General features: G+C 41.2%; 1 protein-coding gene across 8 annotated transcripts in view; it reads right to left on the bottom strand.

Moving 5' to 3' along the window:
• DERA (deoxyribose-phosphate aldolase) overlaps positions 1–15,895 on the bottom strand; it is a 361,861-nt gene that overhangs the window by 149,601 nt on the left and 196,365 nt on the right. For 7 of the 8 annotated variants that reach the window (XR_003791050.1, XR_003791049.1, XR_003791052.1 and 4 more), the window contains one exon: positions 7,498–7,573. The exons of the other annotated variant lie outside the window; for it this stretch is intronic. The gene's annotated coding sequence lies outside the window, so the exon portion shown is untranslated. The remainder of the gene's footprint in view (positions 1–7,497; positions 7,574–15,895) is intronic. 8 annotated transcript variants of the gene reach the window in all.

The raw sequence follows: 15,895 nt of genomic DNA, 5'->3' as shown, positions 1-15,895 counted from the left end.
ATGAATTGCTGGAGGGTCAGTGCAGACAACTCTGAGAGTTATAATGAAGTACCACATCATGTTCACACTGTGGGGAGATGGAGGGGTGGGGGAAGAAATCTGAAACGTCCTGGCGAAAACTCATAAACCGATCTCCACTGCTTGAATAAACAGACCCAAGTATATTAGCTACCAACCCTTCAAGAGATATATAGTATTCATGATCAAAGGTTCGCACACTGTCCCGGAAATTGCAGTAAACTTCTCCCACCCATACACCTACTCTCTCCAACAGTTTGAGAAGACGAACGTAGCTAAGTAATTGATGAAGAATTTGGATTTACACCTGCTAACCGACTCAAACTCTTTTTTGTTCAGCCGTTAGTCTTGACACCAGGTTTCCAACAAAGCACAGGTCTTATAAAATTACCTGGTTAAAGATCTTCCAAATTAATACATTCAGCAAAGAAAAAACTTCAGTAAAGGTGAGATGAAGACAAATGACAGAAATACTGTATATCTATTTACGTACTATAGTCCTTTGGAGGGTCATAAACTATAATGATATCCAATAATCTTTCCCCCGTCCCACCCTGGCCAAACCAAGTTTTGTTCCTTTGGGGGCAATATTATCCCCATTGAGAATGAATGGTCTGCACTAAATCTGATGGGGAAAAAAGCTATTTAAAGTGCAATGCTGTTAAAATGCAGTGCCGGACGTGTGGAATTACCTTTGCGTGTAAGAGTCACAGCATATATAAAAGACAGCACATCGTTCTCTTACGCATTTCATTCAATCAGTTTATTTTTTTTTCCAAAAGGTTCCTATTTCTTTGAAACTTGGGGGTGGGGTGGGGGTAGTGAGAAGTAAAATTTAGAAAGAAAAGAAAACTTTGACAATAGAAAAGCAGCCAATGATTAAATTAGAGATAAAATTCACTATGTTTGAGCACTCCTGACATGCCTTTGATAGATTGCTATTGGCAGTTCTCTACATAGTGCCTTGCGTTTCTCTCTTCGCCCCTCTCTCCCATTCTCTCTCAATCATTCATTCTGCATATAACATACACAGCCACGTATCTATATCACTGAGAAAGGATCAATCATTTTTTCCCTATGCTGCTGAGACATACAATATTTATCACAGGTTACAGCAAAGAAGAAAAGAAAAATCTAAGAATATTCCCTTCAGCTGTATTTATGTTGTGGAACCAGAGTGTACCAGTCTTCCTCGTTTTGTTTAGTTGTCCGCTCAACCCAGAACGATCTGTAGTGCAACCAGGGTGATAAAGTTAGGTACCCACTGGCCGCTGGAAGGAAAAACAGACCTGCTTATTGGGGATCTTCCTCACCGTATTAAAACGACTCCCATTCGGCAAACTCCCTTCCATTTCTTTAAACCTCTCAATACCTTGTAAATCAAATATTTATCAACTGAGAACCTCTTTTCTAGCTGTCTGATGTTTCAGCTCTGACAAAGTTGGACACTAGCCAGTTGGTGAAGAGACCTGTTAAAGGAAATCAGCCACAAGAAAAAGAAAAACTCTATTTCATTTTTATTTCACAGGAGCAAACTGCCAACGACCTCCCCCCACTTTTTCTTTAAACTTGCGCTCGTAAGAATGCTTGCGTAGAAGGAACAGGCCTGGCTCCTCATTTAGTCAACAAATATTTACTGGACAGTCATCAGGTCTTTGCATCCTTGCAATCCATGTTTAAAAGTTACTGAATGGCTATTAAGGTGACATTGTAACCAATAGGCAAGTCACAGGAGTACGTGCCTAAGACATAGTGGTTTACAAAGGTGAACAAGGATCGGTTGGACCAACCGTATTGCTACAGGAGGATAGAGGAGCTGTTTATAGAAAGCTTTCTGAAGGAGACAAGCCCTGAACTCTGACTTAAAACAGAAGGAGGAATCCATATGGTGAGTGGGCAGAGAGAGGCTACAAATCTACATGAAGGCACAACTGGCCTATTTCCAGGAAAAGGAATCGCGGCAACAAAGTTACCATGTAGATGGACCACATTTAAAACGTCCGAACCATTTTCAGAACTGTTCTATAACCAGTTATATAGACTGCAGCCTAAAGTAACACCGTCAATAATTACCTACGAAATATCCTCAGTTAAACTTCAGTGTCACGAGTAACACTGCATCCACTGTAGTTACTGGCTTATCGATTTCTGGAAAGACATACTCAACACACTGAACACAAGTTGGGTTACCCAAGACCAAAGTGCAGCCTGTATTTTGTTCTGAACTCTGATACACCGCAGAATGACGAGTGGCAATTTTTAAACATATGCACTCTCAGGACCCACCCCTGGAGTTTCTATTCCAATGGATCCAGGGCTATAGCAAGGCATCAGTGGTTTTCAGAAACTCTACAGATGACCCTAAATTGCACAATTGCAGACTATGGTTCAACACAGTTTCTCATGGCAACGATTTCCAAAATCACTGGCTTCAACTTAGTACTTTAGCATGTCTACATACTGTTTCAAAAGTTGGGTCTTTAGCCTACCCTGCATTTTCCACTTTCAGAATCTACACTCCCTTTTGGGAGAAAAATCATGAACACTGCACTTCCCAGATGCTACAGCTAAGGATTTCTGCATAATCGTATCAGTCCCTTGCACTTAACACTAAAGTAAGAACTCCTGCGTGGCGTAAGTATGCCACCATATTTGCAAAAGCCCAATAGCTGTCACATGACCAAGAATTTATGTAAACAGTATTGCTGGTTTATATCAGGGGTGTGTGTGCGTGTGCGTGTGTGTGTGTGTGTGTGTGTAACTAAAGAAGAAAAGAGAGAAGATAAAGTTCTGGTCCAGCTCTCATATCAAGTGCCTACACAGCATCAGGCACCTTGCTGGGCACTGGGCACCTTGCAATTCCTGGTGGTATCACCAACCTTGCTTTCACGAATCTTAAGAGTACAGCAGAAAAGGCAGAAAAATAAGTACACAACATATCATGACTCATATAGTAAGTACTGGGAAGAAAATCAAGGAGGTACAGTGACAGGGGAAGGAAGGAAAAAGCCTTCTCAGGAGAGTGAGAGAAGGTCTCTTTAAAGTGGTGACATTTAACATTTAAGCTTTCAGCTAAGACCTGATGGATAAGATGGTGTTACAGGTATATGAGATAACCTGGGGCTGGAAAGAACTTAACCATCCTGGGCCATCTATGAAATGATGAAATCGAACTTCATGGTTTCAAATGATACTTCCTGCTCTAAAATTCTATAAAGAACAGACTCAAGTAATTAGTGGGTAAATAGGGAAATGAAAAGCATTAAGCAAAGCATTTTACTCCAATCTGATAGACATGCTAAAGTTAGAGATGGAAAAGATCTGTCTGTCTAATTCCAAATCCACCAATTGGTTTAATGACCCAGAAATGAGGTTACTCACCTTTTCATATTAGTATAACCAGGAACCTCTACTCACAGGTCATCTATGTGGCATTTCTTGAAAACACTACTTTAAAAGGGAAAGCTTAATGGACAAAAATACATAAATGAATAATGTAAAACAAAGACAGGAATCAATTATTCTCATTAGTCAAAAGGACAGAACAAGAACTAATGGCTTTTAAGCTGTAGTAGGGAAAACCTGGGTTAAATAGAGCAGAACCTCACTAATTCTCACTTCAATAATTTCCAAACCCTATAATTTCCAGTAAGAAAACTAGTAGTCTTGGCTACATTTCAATAAGCATTTAATAACACAAAGGTAGATAAAGAGTTCTCACAAACTAGGTTCTATTACTCTTCAAAATATGCTGCAGGAATATCTGCGAGGTAGAGTCCCACATAATGGTACTAATAAAGTAAAAGTCCTTTGTAAAAAGTAATAAGTTAAATATAAATGTTGTGGGGCTTCCCTGGTGGCGCAGTGGTTGAGAATCTGCCTGCTAATGCAGGGGACACGGGTTCGAGCCCTGGTCTGGGAGGATCCCACATGCCGCGGAGCAACTAGGCCCATGAGCCACAATTACTGAGCCTGCAGGTCTGGAGCCTTGTGCTCCGCAACGAGAGAGGCCACAACAGTGAGAGGTCCGCGCACCGCGATGAAGAGTGGCCCCCATTTGCCACAACTAGAGAAAGCCCTCACACAGAAACGAAGACCCAACACAGGAAAAATAAATTAATTAATTAATAAACTCCTACACCCAACATCTTCTTTAAAAAAATATATATATACATATATATATATATATATATATATATAAATAAATGTCGCTATGGCAGCCTCCTGTCCTTATAGAACTTTCTCTCTCAGTTGAGCTTTTATTCTCAAGATCAATAAATCATCGGGGGGTTTCCATATAAAAATGTGAATTAGAAATCAGACATCAAAGTGTCTTCTTTCCACCAGGAAGAAGATTTGTTTCATAAAATTTTCTACTGTATTTATTTTAAATTGATACATACATCACACAGAAAGATGAAAATTGTCCTCCAATGTCATCTTTTCTATATATTCAGAATACAAAGAAAAGCACTACTTCAAAATAAAACAAAAACCACTTAAGTAAATTATGTTATGTCTGTTTTAGCATTGAAGAGGCCAACCTTTCCTCTTTAGCTTAGAAAGTTCATGGTTAAGCTTGGGCGTGGAGTGATTCAACACTGGATTGGTGGTTCTTAATAAGACCTCTACCACGTGCTGAGGGGCTGCAACCTTCCATGGACATATCAGCAATTTGTGATCCAAGAGTAGAATGTGTCTGGGTTAAAACTGAGGATATAAACTGTTGTGTGAAAGGCAGTGTCTTATCAGATAAAATGCCTTACAGAGAGGACTACAGTGAGCTGGAAATAAAAAAGTAAAAGTTATAGCAAAATGGCCAAGTGGGTAATGCCAAATAAATGCTACTAGTAATATCAGCCAATGTTTACTGGGCAAGCACTATGTTTCAGGTGCTTCTGGAACTCTTTATTACTTCTTTTCATCTTCACAATAACCCTCAGGGGACGTATTGTTATTATTCTTATTTTCAAGACCAGGAAAAAGAGACTTGTTGAGATTAAGTAACTTTCCCAATTTCAACAGTAAGTGGTAGAACTGGAATTTGAACCCAGAAAGTCTCATTCCAACCCCTATTCTCTGAATGTATACACTGCAATTCAAGCTATAAGCACATAAGATGATTTGGGGGGGAAGAGTGTTAAACCAATCTATTTGGTTATTCCCAATTCAAAGACATCTTAAATCTCCTATATTAAACCCATGTCAGGAGGACTCAAATCATAGGGTTCCTTCCAAAATGAAAAGGGCATAAGCCTTCTTCCATGATGATCTGGCAACAAGGTTTATTGTCCTAAGGTAGAAGGCCCATTTGATACATAGTGGAAAAGGCCCACCCCTTTCAGTCCATGGGATTGTGGGAAAATTTTGGAAGACAGAGGTAGAAAAAGAAAGCAGATATCAGAGTCTTTTATTATTTTCTTCTCCTACCTTACCTTCCTCATGACTTTGTAGAATTAAAGGGGTTAGATGTAAAGAAAGCTGAAAGAGGCTGCTTTATGCATTCTCCTTACCTACGAGAAGCAACAGTAATGTAATCTCAATGGCTCATCATGTTCAGGAAAAAGGAAAGCCAGAAGTCAGCTCCCCTGACTGCCCCCAGTCCCTGATGATGGAGATGGGATTGAGAAATTGAACTGCAAATTAGAAATTAGTTCAGTCTTAACCAAGCAGAAGAGAATGGGGGATGGGTTACACCAGTATCACACTTCAGCCCTGGTACTATCAGAAGAAGAATAGGAAAAGCTGTACTTGAGCACTCAGTTCCAGGGGCAGCTCAGAACAGCCATCCCTCGGCAGAGATCAGCAAGGTACAAAACACAGTGACTCATGGTCAGGTAAGCAATTACCCTCTTCCATGTACCTCAATGCCATGGTAAAGAAAAGATGGTTATGAAGGTTTGAATTGTGTTCCCCCAAAAAGATACGTTGATGATATCACTTATATGTGGAATCTAACACAAATCAACATATCAACGAAACAAAAACAGACTCACAGATACGGAGAACAGACTTGTGGTTGCCAAGGGGGAATGGGATGGGGGGAGGGATGGACTGGGAATTTGGGATTAGCAGGTGCAAACTATTATATATAGAATGGATAAACAACAAGGTCCTACTGTATAGCACAGGGAACTATATTCAATATCCTGTGACAAACCATAATGGAAAAGAATATGAAAAGGAATATATATATATATATGTATAACTGAGTCACTTTGCTGTATAGAAGAAATTAACACAACATTGTGAATCAACTATACTTCAGTAAAATTTTTTAAAAAAGATATGTTGAAATTCTAACCCCCAGTACTTCAGAGTGTGACTTTATTTGGAAATAAGGTTGTTTCAGGTGTAATTAGTTAAAACAAGGTCATACTGAAGTAGGGTGGTCTCCTAATCCATATGACTGATGTCCTTGTAAGAAGATGGCCATATGAATACAGAGATACACAGGGGGACACCACGTGAAGATGAAGGCTGAGACTGGAGCAGCTGCAAGCCAAGGAATGCCAACGATTGCTAGCGTACTACCACACGTTAGGAATGGGCAAGGAAGGAGGCCCCTAAAAGTTCTGGGCAGAGCACGGTCCTTGATTTCGGACTTCTGTCCTCCAGACCTGTGGACAATAAATGTCTGTGTCTTAAGCCACCCAGTTTTTGGTACGTTGCTGTAGCAGGCAACGAGGAAACTAATCTAATGGGCTTGGAGATGGAATTCCGAAAGACTGAGCATTTTATTTGAGCCATCTACAGAGAGGCTGATTTACATAAAGATTTACATAAAGAGACTATTTAAACACTAGACTAAAAAATAGCTGGGGTTTTCTTCCCCCACTATCCAGTGGGTGGGAGCTTGTGAAGAAGGTCAGCTTACTATTGAAAAATGAAGAATTTACATTTTCTTTGCGCATCTGACTATAGTGTGAGTATATTTGTGACCTCACATCATGTGATTACTTAAACTGTCAGAATTTTGCTTCCTAGATAAATAAGAAAACATGGTCAGGGCAGTAAATAGTCCTACGTGGTTGAATGGCAGCAAGTGAATGCATGAAAGCAAGGCACACTGTTTTCTCAATTTTCCCAATTTGCTTATTTAAACAACTTTTTCTGTTTTAATCCCCTTAAGTGTGTTGCCAGAAATTCCAGTATTACGAAGGGTGTTGACACACAGGTTTATGAGAAGCTCTGCTCATTATTCTCTCCCTCAGACACACTGTCGACCAGACTTGCTTATTAAACACACACTGTGGGCTGGACACTGCAGTTATCATGTCAAAAAGATATAATCTGTCTCCTCAAGAAACAGTCAAGTAAGTCATGGACTATAGGGAAGTGTGTTAATTATGTGGCAGGATATTATTTTTTTTAATAACTTTCTCAAATTGGAGTAAAATGCTGGAAGGATGAAGAGAGACAGTGAGACCGCTACGGTAAATCTACACAGAGCCACAAGAAATCAGGAAGATTTCTTACCTAGTAAGGCATGAGAGCAGCTGTGGTCAGAAGGGGCCATGTGGATGATGGAGTGGATTCTTTCTCTGGGAATTTCCTGGAAAAACACCAAAAACTAGGTGACTTAAAACAGCAGAAAAATATTCTCTCAACAGTTCTGGAGGCCAGAAGTGCAAAATCAATGGGTCAGGGACTTCCCTGGCAGTACAGTGGTTAAGACTTTGCCTTCCAATACAGTGGATGCGGGTTCGAACCCTGGTCGAGGAGCTAAGATCCCACCTGCCTCGTGGCCAAAAAACCAAAAAAACATAAAACAGAAGCAATACTGTAACAAATTTAATAAAAACTTTAAAAATGGTCCACATTTAAAAAAATTTTTTTAAGCAATGTTGCAGGCATCTGCTTTATATATATATATATATATATATATATATATATATATATATATATATAAATTTATTTATTTTACTTATTTATTGTTGGCTGCATTGGGTCTTCGTTTCTGCATGCGGGCTTTCTCTAGTTGTGGTGAGCGGGGGCTACTCTTAGTTGCAGTGCATGGGCTTCCCATTGCGGTGGCTTCTCTTGTTGCGGAGCACGGGTTCTAGGCATGCAGGCTTCAGTAGTTGTGGCATGCGGGCTCAGTAGTTGTGGCTCGCGGGCTCTATAGTGCAGGCCCAGTAGCTGTGGTGCATGGGCTTAGTTGTTCCGTGGCATGTGGGATCTTCCCAGACCAGGGCTCGAACCCATGTCCCCTGCATTGGCAGGTGGATTCTTAACCACTGTGCCACCAGGGAAGCCAAAAAATCTTTAAAAAAAGAAAAAAATCGGGCTTCCCTGGTGGCGCAGTGGTTGAGAGTCCGCCTGCCAATGCAGGGGACATGGGTTCGTGCCCCGGTCTGGGAAGATCCCACATGCTGCGGAGCGGCTGGGCCCGTGAGCCATGGCCACTGAGCCTGTGTGTCTGGAGCCTGTGCTCCTCAACGGGAGAGGCCACAACAGTGAGAGGCCCACGTATCGCAAAAAAAAAAAAAAGAAAGAAAGAAAAAGAAAAAAATCAATGGGTCAGCAGGGCTGTGCTTCCTCTGAAGGCTCTAGGGAAGGGTCTGCTCTGTGTTCTCAGCTTGCTGTGGTGCTGGCATTCCTTAGTATCCATTGGCTTGTAGACACGTCACTCCAATCTCTGCCTCCATCTTCACTTGGCCTTCCTCCTATGTCTCTTCTGTTTCTTCAAATCTCTCTCTCCTCATGAGGACATCAGTCATTGGACTTTGGGCCCATCTTAATCCAGTATGACCTCATATTAACTTGATTACATCTGCAAAGATCCAATTTCCAAATAAGGTGGCATTCACAAGTACTAGGGATTAGAACTTTAACATATCTCTTGGGGGACAGAATTCAATCCACACAGGGGGTGATGGATATTTAGAAGAGGCTGGCTTTTTTTTTTTTTCCTTATAAGCAAAAGACATTTAATTCTTAAAGTTCTGGAGTCTGGGAGTTCACAATCAAGGTGCCAGCAGACTTGGTTTCTGGTGAAGGCAAGCTTTCTGGCTTGTAGATGGCTGTCTTCTTGCTGTGTCCTCACATGGCAGAGGGAGAGGGTACTCTTTTGCTCTTCTTATAAGGGCACTAATCCCATCATGGGGGCCCCACCTTCATGACCTCATCTAACCCTAATTACCTCCCAAAGGCCCCATCCCTAAATTCCATCACACTGGGGGTTAGGGCTTCAACATATGAATCTGAGAGAAGACACGTTCAGTCCATAAAAAAGATCACATGTTCTGCCTCTCCAGACCCTCCCCTCTGTCCAAGCTTGAGCACAATGCAAGAGCCCTAAAACTCAGTCTCTATTCCAGAAGAAGAAGGCTAAATCTCCAATGGACTGACATTAAGTATCAATCACCTTGGGAGAAAACAGGGTCTTAATCTATAAATTGAGCTGTAGCCTCCTTATACATTTTGCTTTCCTAGGTAGTGGACTGAAATTCAGACACATGACAATATATTTGAGGAGATGTACAAAATATTTTTGAAGCACAAAGAAGAGCAGGGAAACCAGACTGAGGGGCTAGGAAGTGTTTCTCAGAAGCAGTGGCCTTAAGCTAAGCCCCTCAGGAAGAGTAAAAATTAAATGCACAGCAATAAGAGATAAGAAAAATGCAAAGGCCTTCCTGGCAGAGAACCATGTGAGCTTAGGCACAGAGTCAAGTAAGAGTATTCAGGGCACTGGGATTCTTGCATTATGACTTGTCTTAAGAGTTGTATGAGGAAGAGAAGGAGATGGGGCTAGAGAGGTGGGCTGCGGCCAGATCGCGGATGTCATAAGGATGACTCCAGCAGGTACGTGAAAGAGAGTGTGAGAAAGGCACCACTGGAGATGGAGACGAGTTAGATTACTGCAATAAATCTCTCTAAAACAATGGAGACCTGAAAGAAGACAGTCGTGGAGGGGTGGAAAGGAAATATATCTAATCACAAGGAGAAAGTTAATACAACCCCCGGTTTTCTCAGCTGGATGACCAAGAGCAGCAGCGTTCAGCATTTTGACTGTGATCCATGTTAGGAAGCATTTTACATTGAGACACTGTGTACACACATCCACACACCACACTTGCATTCACACTTATGAATAACTGAGACTAAAGTTTCACAAAACAATACTGAGCCTTACTATATGTAATGCACTCTGATATTTTCAATTCTGTTTCTGTTGTTAAATGCTGGTCACAGATGAATAGATAAAGAAGATGTGATATATGTGTGTGTGTGTGTATGTTTATATATATATATATATATACACACACACACACACACACACACACACATGCAATGGAATATTACTCAGCCATAAAAAAGAATGAAATAATGCCATTTGCAGCAACATGGACCTAGAGATTATCATACTAAGTGAAGTAAGTCAGACAGAGAAGGACAAATATCATATGATATCACTCACATGTGGAATCTAAAAAAAAAATGATACAGATGAACTTATTTACAAAACAGAAATACAGTCACAGACATTGAAAACAAGCTTATGGTTACCAAAGGGGAAAAGAGGAGAGGGGATAAATTGGAAATTTGGGATTAGTAGGTACACACTATTATATATAAAATAAACAACAATGACCTACTATATACCACAGAGAATTATATTCAATATCTTGTAACAACCTATAATGGAGAAGAATCTGACAAAGAATATATATATACATATATATATATATATAAAACTGAATCACTTTGTTGTATACCTGAATCACTGTAAATCAGCTATACTTCAATTTAAAAAAAACACACGTTTTACTGTTCCTACAGTATAAAAATAAATGAATAAAGAAATACTGGTCACAACCCATTAAATTAATTTCACAACCCATTAATGTGTCACAATTTAGAACGTGTTTAGGAAATCACTTACTGAGGGGATGATAACACTGTCACAACAAAAGTAAACACAGGAGGAGAAGTTGCAGCAAAGGAGGGAAGATGAAGAATCAAGTTTTAGATATTTTGATTTTGATGTGGCGGTCATCCCTCAGTTTCCACGGGGATTGGTTCCAGGACCCCTGGGGAATAACAAAATCCAAGGATGCTCAAGGCCCTTGTATAAAATGGTGTAGTATTTGCACATAACCTGTGCACATCCTCCAGTAAACTTCAAATAATCTCTAGCTTACTTATAATACCTAATACAATATAAATTCTATGTAAATTGTTGTCAGCTTGCAGCGAATTCAAGTTTTGCTTTGGGGAATTTTCTGGAATTTTCCTTTCAAATATTTTGGCTCTGTGGCTGGATGAACCTATGGATATGGAACCCAAGGATCCAGAGGGCCAACTGTATACAGTTGCCTGAAGGTCTGAACTTTGGCTCTAGAGACGACCTTCTAGGGAGGCCTATCTGAGGAGAAATGTGCTGAGTCCACGAGAGGCATCCTCACGGCTCTCACCTCCAGGCCCAGGTACTGCTTTGCTGTGTGCCCCTGTTGCCCTGCAAAAGGAAGAAATCATTTTCCCTGATCCTGTATATGTTTAAGAAAACGCTGGACAAAGATCAAAGTCAATAAGTGTCTGAAAAAAAAATTGAAAATTGGGGCTTCCCTGGTGGCGCAGTGGTTGAGAGTCCGCCTGCCGATGCAGGGGACACGGGTTCGATCCCGGTCCGGGAAGATCCCACATGCCACGGGGCGGCTGGGCCCGTGAGCCATGGCCGCTGAACCTGCGCGTCCGCAGCCTGTGCTCCGCAACGAGAAAGGCCACAACAGTCAGAGGCCCGCGTACTGCAAAAAAAAAAAAAAAAAAAAAAAAAGAAGTAAAAAATTGAAAATTAATAAATGAACCCAAGGAAGGAAAGGCACCCTCAGATTTTGAATTTCTGAAATTTCAAATGCATGTTGTTGACAGAGATGAACACTGGAGACAGAATTTTAAACCTCACAGCAATGCTTTTACTAGGTAGACGATGCACACGACCAAAGAATCAAGTATATAATCAGTTATTTCTGGAGTATATTTCTGTTGAACTTATTGGTTAGTTTTATAACACTCTGATAAACATAAAGGGGTACTCACTGAATATTCTGCAGCTTGAACTCTGCATACACACTGTCGACTCAAAAAAAAAAAAAAAAGCACAACGTGAGAGTTGCGAGTTAAGTTTTATTTGGGGCAAAATGAGGACTGCAGCCCAGGAGACAGCATTTCAGGTAGCTCCGAGAAACTGCTCCAAAGAGGTAGGGGTGAAGGTCAGTATATATGTGATTTTGGTGAAGGGGGAGTACATGCAATCGAGCACATATTTTTTTTGCAGAAGGTTTCTGTTAGTCACAAGTAACAGTCATCACCATGAAGGATTTTAGTGTTTTTCTAGATATGAGGAAAAACAAGAATTGGGCTCATAAAATTGGCACCTGAAAATATCTCTCTGAAGACCTGCTCTGCCAGTTTCTCCCAGAGCACAGAGTGCCTCATTTCAGCTCTCCACCCTGAACTCCTTTCAGGGGGTGTTGAAAGTCAGCAACTGCAGCAGCTCATAACTAAATCCTCATAGAGGGCGATGGCAAGTGCCAATGGCAAGGGCCAATTTGTAGCTGACAACACGCACATACACATACATACACATAGACTTCTCTTTTTCCCTCCTTTTAAGCGTATTTGTCTCTCCCTCTCTCACTCTCCCATACTCTGGTCCCCTGACCCTCTCACACACATCTCTCTCCCCAACCTTGAACTCTGACAGATTCCCTGTTTTGCTACCAGCCACCACGAATTGGACCACCCCTCTCAGAGTATAAGTTATGAAGAGGGCTAAAATGTCATCATCATGACTTAGACAGGCAGAAGTTTTCCATTTCTATTTCAGTTGGGTATTGTGTGTTTAGTGGTAGTTTTCTTGTACTGGTTTTCTTTTGCCATCGACACCACAAGAAGTTGGCGTTCCCTCCATAGTCCTATCCTAGATTCCATTTCTTAACTTTATGCATCACTGGTTCCAGAAAATCTCATTTACTTTCATGGCGTCAACTACCATCTAGGCCTAATAAGCCAAGTCTCTCTCTTCATACCTCTTTTCTGAGTTCCAGAACTATTTCTAAACCCATCTATTAGGTATCTCCATGTGGAGCTGTACAATTTTGATGTGTCCAAACAGAATTCATTTTTCATCCCCTCTCCCAACTCACCCCTTCCTAAACCCATGCCATCTCTCGCATTCTTGATATTAGTTCACTGGAGGAGAGAGGTCTTTTAAAGTAAAGGACTGATGGAAAGTCAAAATAACCCTGGTCCCAGAATTCTATTGCTTTAACAGAAGCTCTTCATCCTCATACAAGAAGGGGAGATTTGGGACTTTTTAACCAGAGAGTTCGTCTTATTAAACACTTTCAATAGCAGACTGTGTGGATCACCATGCAAAAGCACCCCACCATGCTGATTGAAAAAACATCCTTTGGACTGCCAAATTCGGCTTGATCCCTCTCTTTCTTTCTCTTATGTTTCTGCTTGGTCTATGAATTTCAGCAGGCCAGTAGAGTCAAGTGAGAGCCTACCTAAAATGTGAAAACAAAAAATAAAGTTTCACTGAGGACTTCAAACCCCTTTAGCCCAAAGCTAGGACTCTTTAAAAAAAAAAAAAAAATCCCGTCTGTTATCCCACTCTGTTCATCTAAAAAGCAGGTGCTCATTTGTAAGCATCTGTGTTCTCCACCAAACACCTTCTAGGCAGGCACACAAGGAAAGCTTGGGTTTGAATGTCACAGCCTGGTTTGATAAGACACATCTAGCCTGTTAATTGGTCTCTAGGCTTTATTCATCTATCTCTTATCACTAAACTTGCTGCTCCTGAAGAGGAGACACAGAAAATTCTCAAGAGCTGGTGAGTAGCTTTATCAGGACTTGTAGCATTCTGTCAGTGTCTATGGTACTCAGCTGAAGAGGACCAAACTCTGGTTGAAGAGAGTAGCATGGCAGGGAGAATTTCTTTTTCCCCATCTGTTATGCACTGAATGTTTGTGACCCCCTGCCAAATTCATATGTTAAAATCCTAACCCTCAGTGTGACAGTATTAGGAGCTGGGGCCTTTGGGAAGTGATCTTATAGAAGAGACTCCGGAGAGCTTTCTTAACCCTTACCCTCATTTGAGGACATAGGAAAACAACGGTCATTTCTGACCCAGAAGTAGGCTCTCATCAGATACCAAATAGATAGCAAATCTGCCTATGCCTAGATCTTGAACTTCCCAGCCACCAGAACTGAGAGGAATAAACGTTGTTTTAGCCACCCAGTCTGTGGTATTTTTGTTATACCGGCCCAAACTGACTAAGACACTGCCCAAAGATACCACTTGGCTCAGAGACACAGAAAGTAAATTTTTAAGTTATTACCACTTCATCTGAAAATAATAAATGAATCTCAAATGTCCACTAGTCACTGGAGTAGGCAAAGAAAGTACCAGACTATATGGTTTAACTTTCTAAACTATAAAATGTCTGATGCAGTGTTTGACACAGAGCAGATACTCAGTAAATGTTCTGGTCCTTTCTATCCCCCCTTCCTTCTCTGTTCCCTCCTTTTCCTTCCCTTTCCATCTATTTCTATTACTACCTTGCTGTACATGACTAACAGGCAGAAAATAGGCCGAAGCCAAATTACCTCAGCTCAGTAAGATGAGAAGTCCTATTCAAGACATGAATACTTGGAAGACTTCAAACTCTTCTAAAGAAGTGTTGGAAGGCTAAGGGGAGGAACATAGTTTCTTGGCCAGGCAGCCTTTTATGCATCCTGCAGGAGAAACTATTTCTGTATCTCATGTAGATGCCACTCCCCAAATCTGAAGACCCTAAAATCTCTGTTTTTCCTTCAGCAGATGGAATGGCCTTACATCAGGTGAGAAGAATGACTAAATGCCAAACAAAGCCTGAGTAAAGGGCTTCCCTGGTGGCGCAGCGGTTGAGAGTCCGCCTGCCGATGCGGGGGACACAGGTTCGTGCCCCGGTCCGGGAAGATCCCACATGCCACGGAGCGGCTGGGCCCGTGAGCCATGGCCACTGAGCCTGTGCGTCCCGAGCCTGTGCTCCGCAACGGGAGAGGCCACGACAGTGAGAGGCCCGCGTACCGCAAAAAAAAAAAAGCCTGAGCAAAATATGAAGTGGGAAAAACTTATATTTCGCATTTTTACCTCTCCTCTTACAATGCCCCTTAGCACTCCACCTGCCTAATCCTGGGAGTCTATCCTGCACCCTTTGCTTTCCATAAAATAAGAACTATCCTTTCTTTGTTATTCTTTAAAACCACTGATGTCTGTCACAATACTACTGCCTTACATCAATATAAAGCTTTGGTGTTTGACCAGGGTTATAACTGATAATTACCACTCTTGGGCTTCACAACTCTGCAAAACAAGGAAAGCAGTTGCCCCCATTTTGCAAATAAAGTGAAGCTCAGGGCTTCTTCAAGGTCATATGGCCATAAAGTAAAAAATAATGTAAGGGAGCCTTCCTATTTGCCTCCACTGAGACGACAGCACTAAAGGAGCTTTGTTTGGAAGGGTCTCTATTGCACCATAAAGAGTAAAACATGATTCCAACATGAAAGTTCTACTCTCTTGACTGTCATCTTTTCTAGGACTTTCTGGTTGACCTTCTCAATTTATCTCTACAGCATTAATACAGTGAATTTTTAAAAATTTAACAATTGCTCCAAAAAATAAACTACCCTAAGAATTATGTTGGGTACTTGGGTTTGTTTCACTGAAACGTCTTCTCAAGTTTCTTATGATGCTCATGCCTAGACTCTACTACCTGAAGAAGTTTACAGGAGAGATCAAATGAATCCAGTGGCTATTCAAATGAAATGAAGGAACTTACCCGTACCCTAGCCCTCTTCTATCTCAACAACCTAGATTTGATAG

Source organism: Monodon monoceros, unplaced genomic scaffold, assembly GCF_005190385.1.
Source record: "Monodon monoceros isolate NGI ecotype Baffin Bay Population unplaced genomic scaffold, NGI_Narwhal_1 Super_Scaffold_6, whole genome shotgun sequence".
NCBI classification, from domain to species: domain Eukaryota; kingdom Metazoa; phylum Chordata; class Mammalia; order Artiodactyla; family Monodontidae; genus Monodon; species Monodon monoceros.
The sequence above is the reverse complement of the archived record's forward strand: the minus strand, read 5'-3'. Positions and strand labels throughout refer to the sequence as shown.